This window comes from Lineus longissimus, chromosome 5 (assembly GCF_910592395.1).
Source record: "Lineus longissimus chromosome 5, tnLinLong1.2, whole genome shotgun sequence".
Lineage (NCBI taxonomy): Eukaryota > Metazoa > Nemertea > Pilidiophora > Heteronemertea > Lineidae > Lineus > Lineus longissimus.
Window position 1 is genome coordinate 9,335,162 of NC_088312.1, and position 14,446 is coordinate 9,349,607.

Consider the following 14,446-nt stretch of genomic DNA (forward strand, 5'->3'; position numbering starts at 1 on the left):
AATCAGTCCCACGGCCAAATATTTATTCCTTATGGCCAATCACATTACCAACTTGGATTAGCCTTTGCCATCTCAAACCTTGTTTGATTGTTAGGAGCGACAAAAGACATAGCCACCCTCAAAAGAATGTGTGGGAGTGTTACATAAAACCACTACCTGTCACATTTTATGCCTTCCAATGCTTGCTATGCTTCGCCTGTAGTGCAGGCTGAACATTCATTGCAGCAATGTGCACATGGATTTGCTCGAATTTTGACTTATTTCAAGACTGAAATAGCAAAATAACTTGTGTTTAGCACAAATCTTCTACAAGGTGGGTATCACCTTCTGTCTAAAGGAATCTTGACGTTATTCATGTTTTATTTTTGTAGGCCCAATGGATTTTTGAAGAGGGCAACTTGTCTTTGTATTTTCCCCTTGTATTTTTCAATACAGAGAAAGAATCTACTTCCAAGAACCATTTTAAGGGTTGCCAAAAGCACAATGGCACTAGGCCTATGACCCATCATACCACTAAAACATGAACGCAGCCCAGCATTAATTTGCTGTCGGTATCTGGAAGTGGAATTGAACAAACACCCTTTGGTATATACAAAATATGAAATTTAAGTGATTACTGCCATATTTGAATTTTGATCTTGCCGAAATTTGGCATACACATAGAGGGACTTAGATTAAGAACCATCTCAATCAACAATGACAAAACATACGAACAATTGGTGAAATAATAAAATTTTAACCCTGTCGGCCTGTGACCTTGAGAGGTTGGTCATAGTCAACAACCCCGATCATAATAGACTATACCCAAGAAATATGTAAAAATGCTTGAAATGAAAAATAAATGAAGTTCACAAAATTTTAGTCAATTTGTGCCCCTTAGGACAGCTATTCTACTATAGGTCACTTGAGTCAAAAATGAAAAAATGCTCTCAACTTAAGGAATTTGAAACTATGAATTTGTGCCAATTTATCATTACAGATGACGCATACCTTGTCCGCAATTGCAACGAAAGATTCTCGCTGGTATGGTTTTCAAGGTGAAGGGTATGTAGGTATGTATAATAATTATAGTATTAGATTTTTACTTTCCAATTCATGCTTTTGCGCAAAAGAACTGGAGAGTACAATCGGGTCACTAAATCAGGAGGCCATATTTGAAGCGGTGATGCCATCTCATTGGTTGCTAGTTAAGGGTTGATCACGAGTTTTGAGAAATGAACTAGCTCACATTGTTTAAATAAGTACAAGGCCACAGCTGTTGTTATGATGGTTCCATTGGATTTTACATACAATCTACTGGCTATTCTTACGACAGTCATATTCACTAAACCTAACCTAGACCCTAACCCTTCCTCCTAGCACTAACCCAAACCCTAACCCTTCCCCAACACCAATCTCAACTCCCTAATTCCCAAAATTGCATAAATCCTTCTTATAACTAGTCGTAAGAATGGCAAACTTGTATGAAATAAAAGGAATCATAATTAGGCAGTAATTTCATGACTGAAAACACTAGAATTGCTGTAATCGTGCATTATGCATTTGTTCCAATTTATCATTACAGATGCCACAAACCTTGTCCGCAATTGCAACCGAAGATTTTTGGATGAACCGCAAGACGATCAGATGAAGGGTATGCATCAAGTAACAACTTGCCCAAATTGTTGATTGGGTTGCCACTGTCAATTTTCTTTAACCGTTATTAGAATAAAATATTCAAACAGTGAAATAGTAAAACAAAGCTATTGAAGGCCTCAAGTGAAAAGTCAATCCCCAAATGTGTCACTCTAAGTTACAGCAATCTGCCAGCAAGCTAAAGCATTAACTGGCAATGCTAATGGCAGATTTGCCTGCATTCAGTGCTTTGGTTTCAAAGCAATATCACATGTTGAAAACTGATAGAAGCCATACACTGACAGTTGAATATTGGGAACGAGTTTAGAATCCCCGATCACACCCCAAAAAAAGGTCATCGGTTGACTAACCAAGCACCACTGTTCAATGGATTTATAGTTGAATGCGATCAAACTACGTCATTTCCGATCGGGGATTCTAAATTTTAGCCGAATATTGTAAGTATGACCAGTGAAAGATATAACAAACCAATAAGCAAGTCAAACACTTGTCATAGACCAAGCCTTGTCAATGAAGTATATGAACTAATAGTATACTGAAATTTAAAAAATATCGCAAATCGAATACAACTTTTATCCCAATGCCAATGGCAAGGACATTTTCATGTGCACTTTTCTGAGAGAACAAGGATTCAAAACTATATTTTTATAAAATGCACAAATAAAGCCACTGCTACAATTTACATGAAGTTTTGAACATGTTATATAGATTGACAGTGACGCCTCCATCAGCAATTCATGCCAGTGGATGTTCAAAAGTCGTAACCACAGTATATGATGTGTGTGTGTGTGTGTGTTTGAGACGGGATAGGAAAAGGGTGCGGGAGGTCATGTGGGGGGGGGACTATGGAGTATGGTGACCGTTGTGAGAGTTGGAAGTGTGTCTGATCACTGTCTTGCTCATTTTGTAGATCTTGTTGTTATTCTAGTTGTTAGAGTAGTTATCGTAGTTATCTAGCTATCGTAGTTATCTAGCTATAATAGTTGTAATTCTTTTGGTTCCTGCTTATCATCTATTTAACCTATTCAGCTTTCAGTTGTCCAGGCCAGGCCAGGTGACCAATGACGATGATAGATCGGGTTCGATTCAAGCTATACGCTTGGTGTATTCGGTTATCGTGTCTGGCGACTGAGTCTAACTCACGTCCAAAGCACGGTGGCTGGGTCCCAGGCATGCTTGCCACTTTGTTCTGCGGTCCTCATCTAAGTTTCGACGGTGATGACATGGACTTAGGTTCAAAGTACGTGTTCCCCTTGAGTCATTGTGGTTGATTGATGGGGGCAATTAACGGTTGCGTGTCGCTAGTCATTCAATTGGTCCCCTTGTTTTAGAGTGTTGGCGGGATAAGTCTTACGACTGTTAACAATAGTAAGCAATAGCTGGCCAGCGATCCCCTACCTGATCTCGAGGGGGATGGAATGACTGGGGTTAGAGGCCTGTTGTTAACCTGCGGAATTTCGTCGGACGAAATGTCAGGCGTGTCCGTGTGGGTCTTGTGCTAAACCAGTTTAGTGCTAATGACGAAGACATTGGGTTCTTTGAATAACAACAGTGTTCTCAACCTCCTTGTGCCTCACAAAGCTGATATATATACCCGCTGAAATCGACAAGACGGCGATGAAGAAGGAGAGCCAGCCTCCAGCTCGAGAGCCGAGAAGACACTGGATGGACCTGAAGAATATGTTGCTGCCAATGTTGGAGCCATACAGGGTAAGCATCACTTAGTCGTCAGTTACGTCTTGATTAAAAGAAACATTACAAAGATGTTAAAATGATGTTAAAAAGTATCAATCTGACGTGCGATTTCAATTTTTATACATATTGGGGTGCCACACTCAATTCTGTTCATACAGATTTGAAACCGCTTCAACCAATTTGGTTCCAGAATACAATTGAATGTGCTTTATTGAATTCGCATCAACTGATTCTCATTGAAACGTGAAGTGTTGGCGTTAATATGTATTAAAACAGTCTATTCATTGGCAGGGGGCTTGCAGGTCACTAGCTTTTTCCTGTCTTGATTATCTTCTAATTACCACAAAGGGCAGGGACAAGACATGCATACGCGAAAGGCACGTTACTACAATACGCAGCAAGAGTTGCACTTTTCAAATCAAATTGCATGCTGATTAGACCAAGTGTGGTGTAGCCAATTCGTATTCCGGAGAGTGCTCTCTGGAAAACAGTTTTTAGTTGGATCCAGTGTGAAAGTAGCATGCTGTAGAAACGCTCAGCAAAAAGATAAACCCCTTAACCAAAAATTTGATTATTTTTAGGCAGCCCGAGCCAACATTGTACAAGGGCCACAAGGTCCAGGGTAACCGGAAAAACGCCGACCGACCGACCAACCGACCGACCTACTCGCCGACTCTGACAACCTCACTTACGGCATCCCATTCGCGCCTCATAGCCCGGTAACCGGAAAAACGCCGACCGACTATGGCTGGCGGGAGTGGACAAATATCTGAATTAAGGGTCGGGATAAATCAGATTTATACCACGACTATATTCAGAATAGTAGACAGCCAATCAGACCCCCGCATTTCATGAATTATGGTGACCATTAAATCTGAATTATACCACGACATAAATGAATCAACCCACGACTATAATCGTTTTAGACCCACGACTATATTCGTAATAGCAGACAGCCAATCAGAGAGCCGAATTTATTGACGGAAGTGCGATTTATGGACGCCGGAAGTGCGATATATGGACGCCGGAAGTGCGATATATGGACGCCGGAAGTGCTATTTATGGACGCCGGATGTTAGAATGTTAGATTTAATGGTCACCCTAATTCATGAAATGCGGGGTTCTGATTGGCTGTCTGCTATTACGAATATAGTCGTGGGTCTAAAACGATTATAGTCGTGGGTTGATTCATTTATGTCGTGGTATAATTCAGATTTAATGGTCACCATAATTCATGAAATGCGGGGGTCTGATTGGCTGTCTACTATTCTGAATATAGTCGTGGTATAAATCTGATTTATCCCGACCCTTAATTCAGATATTTGTCCACTCCCGCCAGCCATAACCGACCGACCTGCCAACGTACCGTCATAGTGCAGTATCCCTTTCGCTTCTCTATAGCACGTGTCTGTGTAGTGCCCAGCGCAATGGACGTGATGGAGTCCGACGTGACCTGACAGCAGCATCTCCAGTCAATTATACCGGGAAAACGAGTTCACGCGGTAAGGAACTGATAACGATACTCTAAAGATATGCTTTGTCTACATGGTCGGTGGATATAAAAACATGATTTGGGCCTAATCTATGCGCTGTAGTTTTTCTGCTCGAGTGTCTCGACCGATGCAATCAATGCATGAACTGCAACGCGCAACATGCATTTGTTGTCATTTGACCAGCGCACGTGCGCTTGTTTACAATTTCATTTCACGTGACCTGCTATCGTGGATTGGATATATCACATTGACTTATGAGACCTGTGACTCAACTACGAAACTCCTTGGGTTGGTAGGTCGGAAGGTCGGTCGGTCAGTCGGTCGGTCGGTCGGTCGGCGTTTTTCCGGTTACCAAGGTCCAGGGCCTCAAGGACAAGGGACACAAGGACAAGGGACACAAAAGACGATGTTGCAATCTGCGGGGTGAGCATCACATAGTCCTGGTTGATATTATATCTACTCATGAAACAAACTTCATAACTGTCCAACCAGGAGGGAAAAAAATCATATTTCATGTCTCCGAACCCGCACCCTGGTGGCCAAGTCATGAACTTTTATCCCCGAGTGAGACCACCTGACCGAGACTGCTCAAGTTAACAGCCAAATGGGCAACATGACCTCGATGATCTTGATTAGTTGGACAAATCATGAGTTTCATTTTATATATGGTTATTAGTAATATCAGACGTAAGGATGGATATAAAAATCCAAGGCAATTTGGCCTGAGGAATAATGCAACTTGGGCAAGGATTGAAGCAGTGAATCGAGCAAAGAGTGTGGCCGATCAACATTTTTCCACAAGAAAATGCTGCCAACCAAAGACATCTTTACTTCACTTGATCCAGAAAATGGCCCGTGAGCATCTTTCCAACAGCCCCACTTTATAAAATGAAACGGCCAGGGCCATTGTGCTCACCTGTCGACATGGGAAAAAATGGACTTGGACATGATGGGTGCTTTTGACTTCATTGATCATTTTCTAACCTTTGCCCCCTGGTGGCCACATTTGGAATCGAATTCCTAAAGCGAGAAACAACAATCTCACTCAAATGAAAACAAATAATCTTTTAGTTTCAATCTATTCATTTTGAGATAGGTCATTGAATGTATTTTTCCTGTTATCTAGCCCTCTGCAGATTGAGATGATGGCTGTCGAGAAGACCCAACCACTCAACCAAGATCTACAAATTGTGCTATGGTAGATGTGACTCTCAAAAGATTTTGGATGACTAAGGAATCCAATACATATATGGTAAATATAAACACTCAATGACAAGACAGTATATCATGAAATGGGTGAACACGCCATGGGCTGAGTTCGTTTCATTTCCGGAGTAAAGTAGAGTCGCAAAATGGTGGATTTTATCCTCAAACTGTACAAGCAACCTCAGTTTGATATTGAATTGCAGATCAAGTGTCAAGTAGTAAAGTGTTGTGGTTGTCGGTATTAAGGATTTTAGAAAATTAAGACAAGAACACATTTCTTAAATAACATCCAACCCCTTCCAGAAACTAGCGATGATTTTTGAAAAACCCACTTCAGCCGCCTTGTTTTGATCGACCCGATTATTCGGGCAGAGATGCGCTATGTTGACGATACCCCCATATATTTTACTTGAAGACTTCAGCAACTTCAGGGAGATTTCGCACGTTGATTGGGAAACCTTGGACCTGCATATGCCATACTCGTGAAACCGAATGAACTCATCCCTAAAGTGTATTTAAAGGGTGTGCCAATAAATGTTCCATATGTTCTGTGGCTGGACTGAAAATAGACAGGCTATTAGATTTTCCATCCATGGTTTTGTCACTGCATTGCTCCTTACTAAACACAAACTGTGTCAAAAATAAAAGTAAAAGAGCCGCAGTTGTGCAGTTGTTTGGGTCTCTGACAAGTGGTCATGAGCTCCCAGCCTCACCAGTTGAAATGCTCAGGTTGTAGTACTGATTGAGCAGCTAATCTGAATTCCAGTTCCACTGAAAGCTCTCAGCATAGACTGGGGTAAGAGTTAAAAGTAGGGTGACAATTTCAACCGTTATTGATGTCAAGACTAGAAACCCGAAACTTGCAAGTTATACTTTTGGGACAGACAAGATATCAAGACGCGATGAGATAAGGGGCCGAGTGAGGGCTTGAACTTAAGGGGTACGCTGTTCATAATTACTGGTGGTCCAGGAAAATAGAATTGCAGTTATACATAATGCTGTAGAACAGATATTATGCATACGTGTTTGCTGAAACTGGGTGCTAATTCTGGTATTTGTATTTCTATGCAACGGCAGTGCCAGTGCTGAAATCTATATTTAGTACATATTTGTGCAATTGGAAATTTCAAATTCAATTACAAACTTCTAATTTTTTAACGGTGTAGGATTTAAGGGTTGTGATTTTATCATAAACTACTTCGGTGAATTTGATGAAACTGAATGAAAGACCTAATGGCACAAGTGCATTAATCATGGTGGAGCAATGTAGCCTGCTGGCGATGATAGTCTGTCGGCGATGGCGCTCGTTACGACCGATCGCGCTCATTTTAGTTATACTGAATCGAGATGACCGTAAGGACAAATTGAGACTGAGAGTAACCTTAAATTTTGTTTTCCAGTCGCTCACAGATACGGGCAGACGACCGAGAGTCGAGTGGATTCAGTAGATCGAATGGTTGTGCAGAGGGATAGCCATGTGCAGGAGTGACGAACCAGAGCTCAGCAAACGATGCCTTGACAGAACAATTTAAGGAGAACCTTCGCTAAGATCAGAAAGGGAACTTGTTTGCTGTGGGGATGGATTGGACACCGAAATGTCTGTCATTCTAATAAACTATAATGACAATCCAACTCCAAAGGGACTTTCTGGACTTAGGGAAAGCTACGGACATAGAGCCCTGACATGATATCCTGCAGCCACCATGAGGACAGCCTATCTCATACCTTCGGAAGGGTGCCATCACACGGTAATGTAAACAAATCAATTTCAGTTTTTCAGATGTCCTTGATAAGGTGTTAGCCTGATTGGCCTGATTAAGAGATGGTGAGCTGTCTAGAGATGGTGAGCTCTCTGTTGAGGAATAATTTTCCAACGTTGTTTTAGCGACACCAATTACAGTGCCATTTTCATCAAACCCACGGTGATGATGACCTCTCACGTTTGCCTCTTTAAATGCTCTATTGAACTAATTGATTCTGAATATGCCATCACAGAAAATCACTTCTTAACCCACTGATATCTCACTCTCATAAACAACTTGGTTATGCTGGTTGCATGAATATCAAAAGCAAAGCATTTTTATCAACTGGAGCTTTATGTAACACTAAGAAAGAATCCCGAACTGCTAAATGAGCAGTAGTTGAACATGGCCATTGCCAGTAATGTGATTTCATGAAGTCTGGCCAAACATACAGAGGCCTAACACAACCTTTAACGTGTCAAGCCTCATGGGTTCCCTGATACCAGAGGTCTGGAAATGCTCAAAACACCGTAGGGTGCAGGTTTCAAATCAATATCTAGAAAGATAACCTACTTTTCCCCCTTCGGAATTTCAGACAGTACTGTGAAAAAGTTGTAGTTGAAAGTTGTACAGCATGATTGTTTTAGGTTTGAGATATCAGTGAGGTTGAGCTTTGAATGGTAACAAAAAACAACAACAACTTTATTGACATATGATTGCAGCTGCCTGGGTTACAGAAGATTCCTCAAAAGTCTTTCTGACAGCACCCACCCGATTGAATGAAATTCAAATGGAAAACCATTACCCCGAGTTGAAAAATGTGACGTTAATTCACGTCGTTGTTCCTCGAAGCCCTAAGTGCGTTTGACGTTGATTAATGTGGGAGCTCCACTAAAGTGTTAACAGCTGTAAAATAACTCTGTTGGTCAATGCTGGTGCATTTGCATGGAGTATCAGCTTTCCAGGACAGGCCATTTCAATGACTTGGGCCAAGAAGAGAAGAGATCAGCAAAGGAAAAAGTTACTGGGTAGCAACTTGGGGGGGGGGGGGGGATGATGTGATCACAGAAAAACTACTCTATTAAGGACATCCTCAAGACCGATAAGTGCTGTGCTTACAAGAGAGGTGTACTGATTAGAGAGTTCAAATTGAAAGGAGACAATCAAAGTTAGTGTCCTTAAAGAGAGAAGGTCCTTTTAGAGAGGTGTATGCTAAGGGAGGTTCCACTGTATTCTAAAGTAGGGTCCTTGTGGCACTTGGTGACCTCACTGGTGATGCAAAATGACGCAATTGGACCCCCCCCCTCCCCAACACTACAACCAACATCAATTAATTTAATGGCAACAACAACTTTACTAATGAAACCACGCAGGCGGCTGAGATGGCATAAACTGCCCCAATCCTCAAGTCCCTGCATAAGTTCTGTTTTGGCATTCTTGTAAGGTTAAATGTCAACACAAGAAAAGTAATTTCTAACAGTTATGATATTGACATTGATAGAGCTGTTCAGTTGTTGTTTCTTGTTTCTGATCAAATCTTAACCTCATTGTTGCAGGAACTTAACATGTTCCATCTTGACTCTCACGTGTTTGCATCACCACCATCGAGCTTGTGAGTGATAGAGCGATCTCAAAACATTGTGGGTCAAGACGAACAAGTTCCTGCACAATGAATATTTCACTGATGATATTTTGCACCAATAAACCTTACTGTATGTAATTTGTTTCTTTTCAGCATGGAGAAGCATCCGACAGGAGGAAGATGGATGTCGCTGACCAGCACATCCCAACGATGTATTTTTGTCACCGTAGACCTATTGCTTTTATTGAAATATCTGATTGAAAGGTGATTTTATTGATAAAAATCCTAAAATTTTCTGATGGGAGAAGGTATATATTGACCTTCTTAGGGCAATGACAATATGTTGTCATGGTTTAAAATAATGCACGTATAAAGAAGGAACATTTTAGAGGAGGGTTTCTTTGGTTACCAGGGGCACCATGATCCAAGAGATCAACAATTTTCTGGCAAAATCTTTTGAAAGAAGGCGAAATGTGGAGTGGGTGTTTATGGAGAGCCAATAGGGCATGTCAGTACCCAAACAAATAAGTCTCAAGCAAAATTGATTTTTAGCTTATGAAGGCAGAAGCTAATAGCCTAGGGCACATCAGGACCCTACTGCTTGAAATGGTTTTCTCCTGAAATAATCACCAACTTCATCAGATATTTCATTATTATATCTCCATCACTTGAGACATGGGGTTCATATGATTTCTTTCTTGCTTAAACCCCAGGCAAAAAAGGAACATATGTGTCTGCGATGGAACGTAGGCCTTTTTTACTGTTTCTCGATCTCCCCAGTACCACAGAATCCACGGGCATTGGTCTGAGCAGTTAAGCCGAGACCTCCTTACGTTGGCTGGCTCAGTTGCTTGGTATCATATAATACCAGAGACAACTGACCAACTACACAAAGAAGTTAAAGAAGTTGCGTTCCCTCAATCACTTTTACCAAATACCTGGGAACCAGGGCTGCTCCATACCTCTGGAATCAACTCCCTACGTCCATCCGCAAGGCGGATTCAGTGGTATCTTTCAAGGCCGTTCTAAAAACTCACTTATTCAGGCATGCTTTTTTCAACAGCGCCTGAGAGTCGAGGAAATTGTTTCCTCGAATCAGGCGCTATATAAATATTTTAATTGATTGATTGATTGATTGATGAAAAGACACATTCAACTTACATAGTTGAAAACACTCTCATTATTTTATTGATATTTATGAGAATATCAAAAGATTTCCTGACGACAGAATCGACTGCTTCGAGATCTTGCGAGGGCATATCTATCATGCACTGCAGATTATGAAGATGGTCTTTTGCCCCACTAAGAATTGGATTAGACATGGTACTGAATGGTTTGAGAAAAGTGTAATTAAAACGTCAACTTTGTAAGACGTTTCATTTTGTCCTGCATGTAATAAATGTAGACCTTGTTAGTAAAATAAAGAGATCTTAGACTCCAACTTGCCAAAAAACTGGCATACATGTACCCACTTCTGTCTGGTCTTGCCATGTCGAAAGCTACGTCTTTTGTCATGCAAATAACATGTCACCTCTCAACCTTTTGTGATGCAAAGCGGCAGCCTCAAGGTGGAGTGGCCATGAGAAATGTGGTCCTTTTGTTATTTAAATTGGGCCCTTAAGCTGTTTGGTCATGGTGTGATGACAGCCTTGACCTGACCTATTGTTAGTTGAAATGGCTCAACTGCAGTCATACACAATAGGTTTAATGCATGCATGAATAGTAAATGAACATATTATTAGCATGCAGAGTTGAAGTTGTGGAGTCCGACTAGTGTAAGATCTCTATTTAGCAATGTCTTTCTTGGACATTACATCTTGTAAAGGAGTAGACCATGTGTGATAGTATTACTATCTTCTGGTTTTCTCCTGTTATGGGCTTTCGGAGTGGCGCAGTACTTAAATGTACACGTCTGATGTCATTTAAAAAACGCAGTCGTTGAAGCCTGTCACCTGTGTGATGGAGTCGGCAGCTCCCTCCGATCGCGTAGGTTTTCTCCCGGGGACGGGTTTCCTCCTGCACGACATTCCAAATTGCCATTACGATAATTCTTGGGATGTACAACAATAAAAAAGATTTTTTCAAAAGATAATGATTTGAATTTATTTTTCTTAACCCTCCGGGTTGGGTGGTGTAGTGGTTCACTTACACCAACAACCTGGCAACCTGAATGGGGAAATTATATATTGGTCATAATTGCTCTATACAGCAGGTCAGTACATGTATTGTCTAATGCATTGCCTGCTGACATTGTTGCCTTAATCACACCAAATCAAAGGCCTACGCAGTCTGTTGAAAATTTGAAATTTGATATGAAAATTTTGTGAACAGGAACATGTCCTTAATGTAATTGAGTAGACTGATATGCAAATGCAACAAATAGCATGTAGCATGATGAGTGCATGTAGGGTACTTGCTAGCTCATTGTGGCTGGCTCATTGTTGGAATCATTTGAGTTCACATTGAATGGTTTATTTCCAGTATGAATTCTGCGCATGCAGTGTCTGTCATCCGTCGTCGTCGTCGTCTGTTCCTGTATAATTCCATATCTCTCAGATGAACACAAGTATGAATCCTTGCCAACAGAAGCCCAAGAGCGGCTGCTAGGACCCCCCCCCCCCCCGAATCACATTTAATGGTTTATCTCCAGTATGAATCATTCAGATGACCACATTAACTGGAGTTCTTATTGAATGGCTTATCACAAGTAAGAATCCTGAACAGAATCCCATGGCTGCTGGGAACAACACCCCCCCCCCCCCCCCTTCTTTAAAAGTGACAGAACCTATGGAAGGGCATCCTTTTTAAAAACCTCGAGGACTGCCATTCGCCACACCTACATTCGTATTTCCCGCGTTATGTACTAATTGTGGCGCCACCTGTTATTTACTAGATGGAACTACGACATCCCTCGACGCGATCTGCACATCGAGTATGTAAATCGGGTAGGTGTAAACTGTGGACGAAAGTGTGAACAGCGGCCCTCTAACTGATCAGGGTTCGGAGAGCGCATTCGCTGCTGGGAACCTTTTGGTCGCTCGTGGGACCCGCTTTGATGATCGCCGCCCAGACCCTCACGTGACCAATTCTCCATTTAAGATGCTGCTACTGCGCATGCGTTATCTATGTGTGGAGCATGGTCAGGCGGTGCATCAACATGACGGCAATCTTATTTGAATATTCTATTAATAGATAAATTTAACCCTTTCGTGGTATTTACGCGCTCAACTTGGCCAGGGTGAGATCGGGTGAGATGGATCGAGTTGCGCAACTGGGTCTTCGTCAGTGGGCGGGGGGGCGCCGGGATCTGTGGTTTCTTGTGATCTTGAGCTGTTATTATTATGAACTAACATGTAGACTACTATCTTCACTGTACTGCTGACATCAGGTTACTAGTATTATCGTGCTTGCCCTCTTGTAGTAGGCCTATGGACTTTTCATTTAAGCACTAAAATTATTGAATTTTTCTCTGAAATCTACGGTGGCTGGGAAAGGACATCGAAAAAAAAAATTCTCGGCGGGCCGACTTATTAAGTCGGGGGGACGACTTATTATGTCGGGGGGGGGGACGACTTATTATCTCGGGGGACGACTTAGTAAGTCGGGAGGACGACTTAGTAAGTCGGGGGGACGACTTATTATCTCGGGGGGACGACTTATTAAGTCGGGGGGGGACGACTTATTAAGTCGGGGGGACGACGAATTATGACAGCGAGGGCAATGCCTGGCTGTGACTCTCTCATCTCTCTCACCGTGTAGACAACTTGGCAGAGCAGCCAAGACTGATTTGGCCTGGCTGTGACTGTCTCATCTCTCTCGCCATATCAATAACTAGGCAGTGCGGCGAAGACTGATGCGGCCTAGCTGTGACTGTCTCATCACTCTCATCATGTTGTCAACACGGTGGAGCAGCCAGGACTGATTCGGCCTGGCTGTGACTTCCTCATCTCTCTCACCATGTTGACAACTTGGCAGAGCAGCCAAGACTGATTTGGCCTGGCTGTGACTGTCTCATCTCTCTCACTATAATTATTGTCAACTACGTTGTAAACATAATGCTCAAAATTAATTCATGAAAAAGGCAGTAGGGCAATATTATTATTAAGTTGTCAAATGGTGAGAGAGATGAGGAAGTCACAGCCAGGCCAAATCAGTCCTGGCTGATCTGCCAAGTTGTCTACATGGTGAGAGAGATGAGACAGTCACAGCCAGGCCAAATCAGTCTTGGCTGCTCTGCCAAGTTGTCTACATGGTGAGAGAGATGAGACAGTCACAGCCAGTGTGTCTTCTTAAGGATAACAGTGATTACTGCCAATTATCTATCAAGACTATTCAGATAACCAAGTTGATCGCTGCTGGGGACCCTCAGTGTGTCTTCTTAAGGATAACAGTGATTACTGCCAATTATCTATCAAGACTATCCAGATAACCAAGTTGATCGCTGCTGGGGCCCCTCAGTGCGTCTCCTCTATGACAACAGCAATTATTACCAATTCTCTATCAAGACTATTCAGATAACCAATTTGATCGCTGCTGGGGACCCTCAGTGTGTCTCCTCTCTCATAACAGTTTTATTGCCATGAATAAATCACTACTGCTCAGAAAACCAAGTTGATCGCTGCTGGGGCCTCTCAGTGTGTCTCCCTAAGGATAAAAGTGATTACTGCCAATTATCTATCAAGACTATCCAGATAACCAAGTTGATCGCTGCTGGGGACCCTCGTGTCTCCTGAAGGATAACAGTGATTACTGCCAATTATCTATCAAGACTATCCAGATAACCAAGTTGATCGCTGCTGGGGACCCTCATTGTGTCTCCTTAAGGATAGCAGTGATTACTGCCAATTATCTATCAAGACTACTCCGATAACCAAGTTGATCGCTGCTGGGGACCCTCATTGTGTCTCCTGAAGGATAACAGTGATTACTGCCAATTATCTATCAAGACTATCCAGATAACCAAGTTGATCGCTGCTGGGGACCCTCAGTGTGTCTCCTTAAGGATAGCAGTGATTACTGCCAATTATCTATCAAGACTACTCCGATAACCAAGTTGATCGCTGCTGGGGACCCTCATTGTGTCTCCTTAAGGA

At 42.2% G+C, this 14,446-nt stretch overlaps 1 long non-coding RNA gene across 1 annotated transcript; it reads left to right on the forward strand.

Annotated features, from left to right (window-relative positions):
• Nucleotides 1–3,236: 3,236 nt before the first annotated feature.
• On the forward strand, nt 3,237–10,497 carry LOC135488416 (uncharacterized). The gene is made up of 6 exons (XR_010446968.1): nt 3,237–3,345; nt 3,912–3,945; nt 5,180–5,246; nt 5,950–6,075; nt 7,430–7,777; nt 9,507–10,497. It is a non-coding gene; the product is annotated as an uncharacterized LOC135488416 (long non-coding RNA).
• Nucleotides 10,498–14,446: the final 3,949 nt, after the last annotated feature.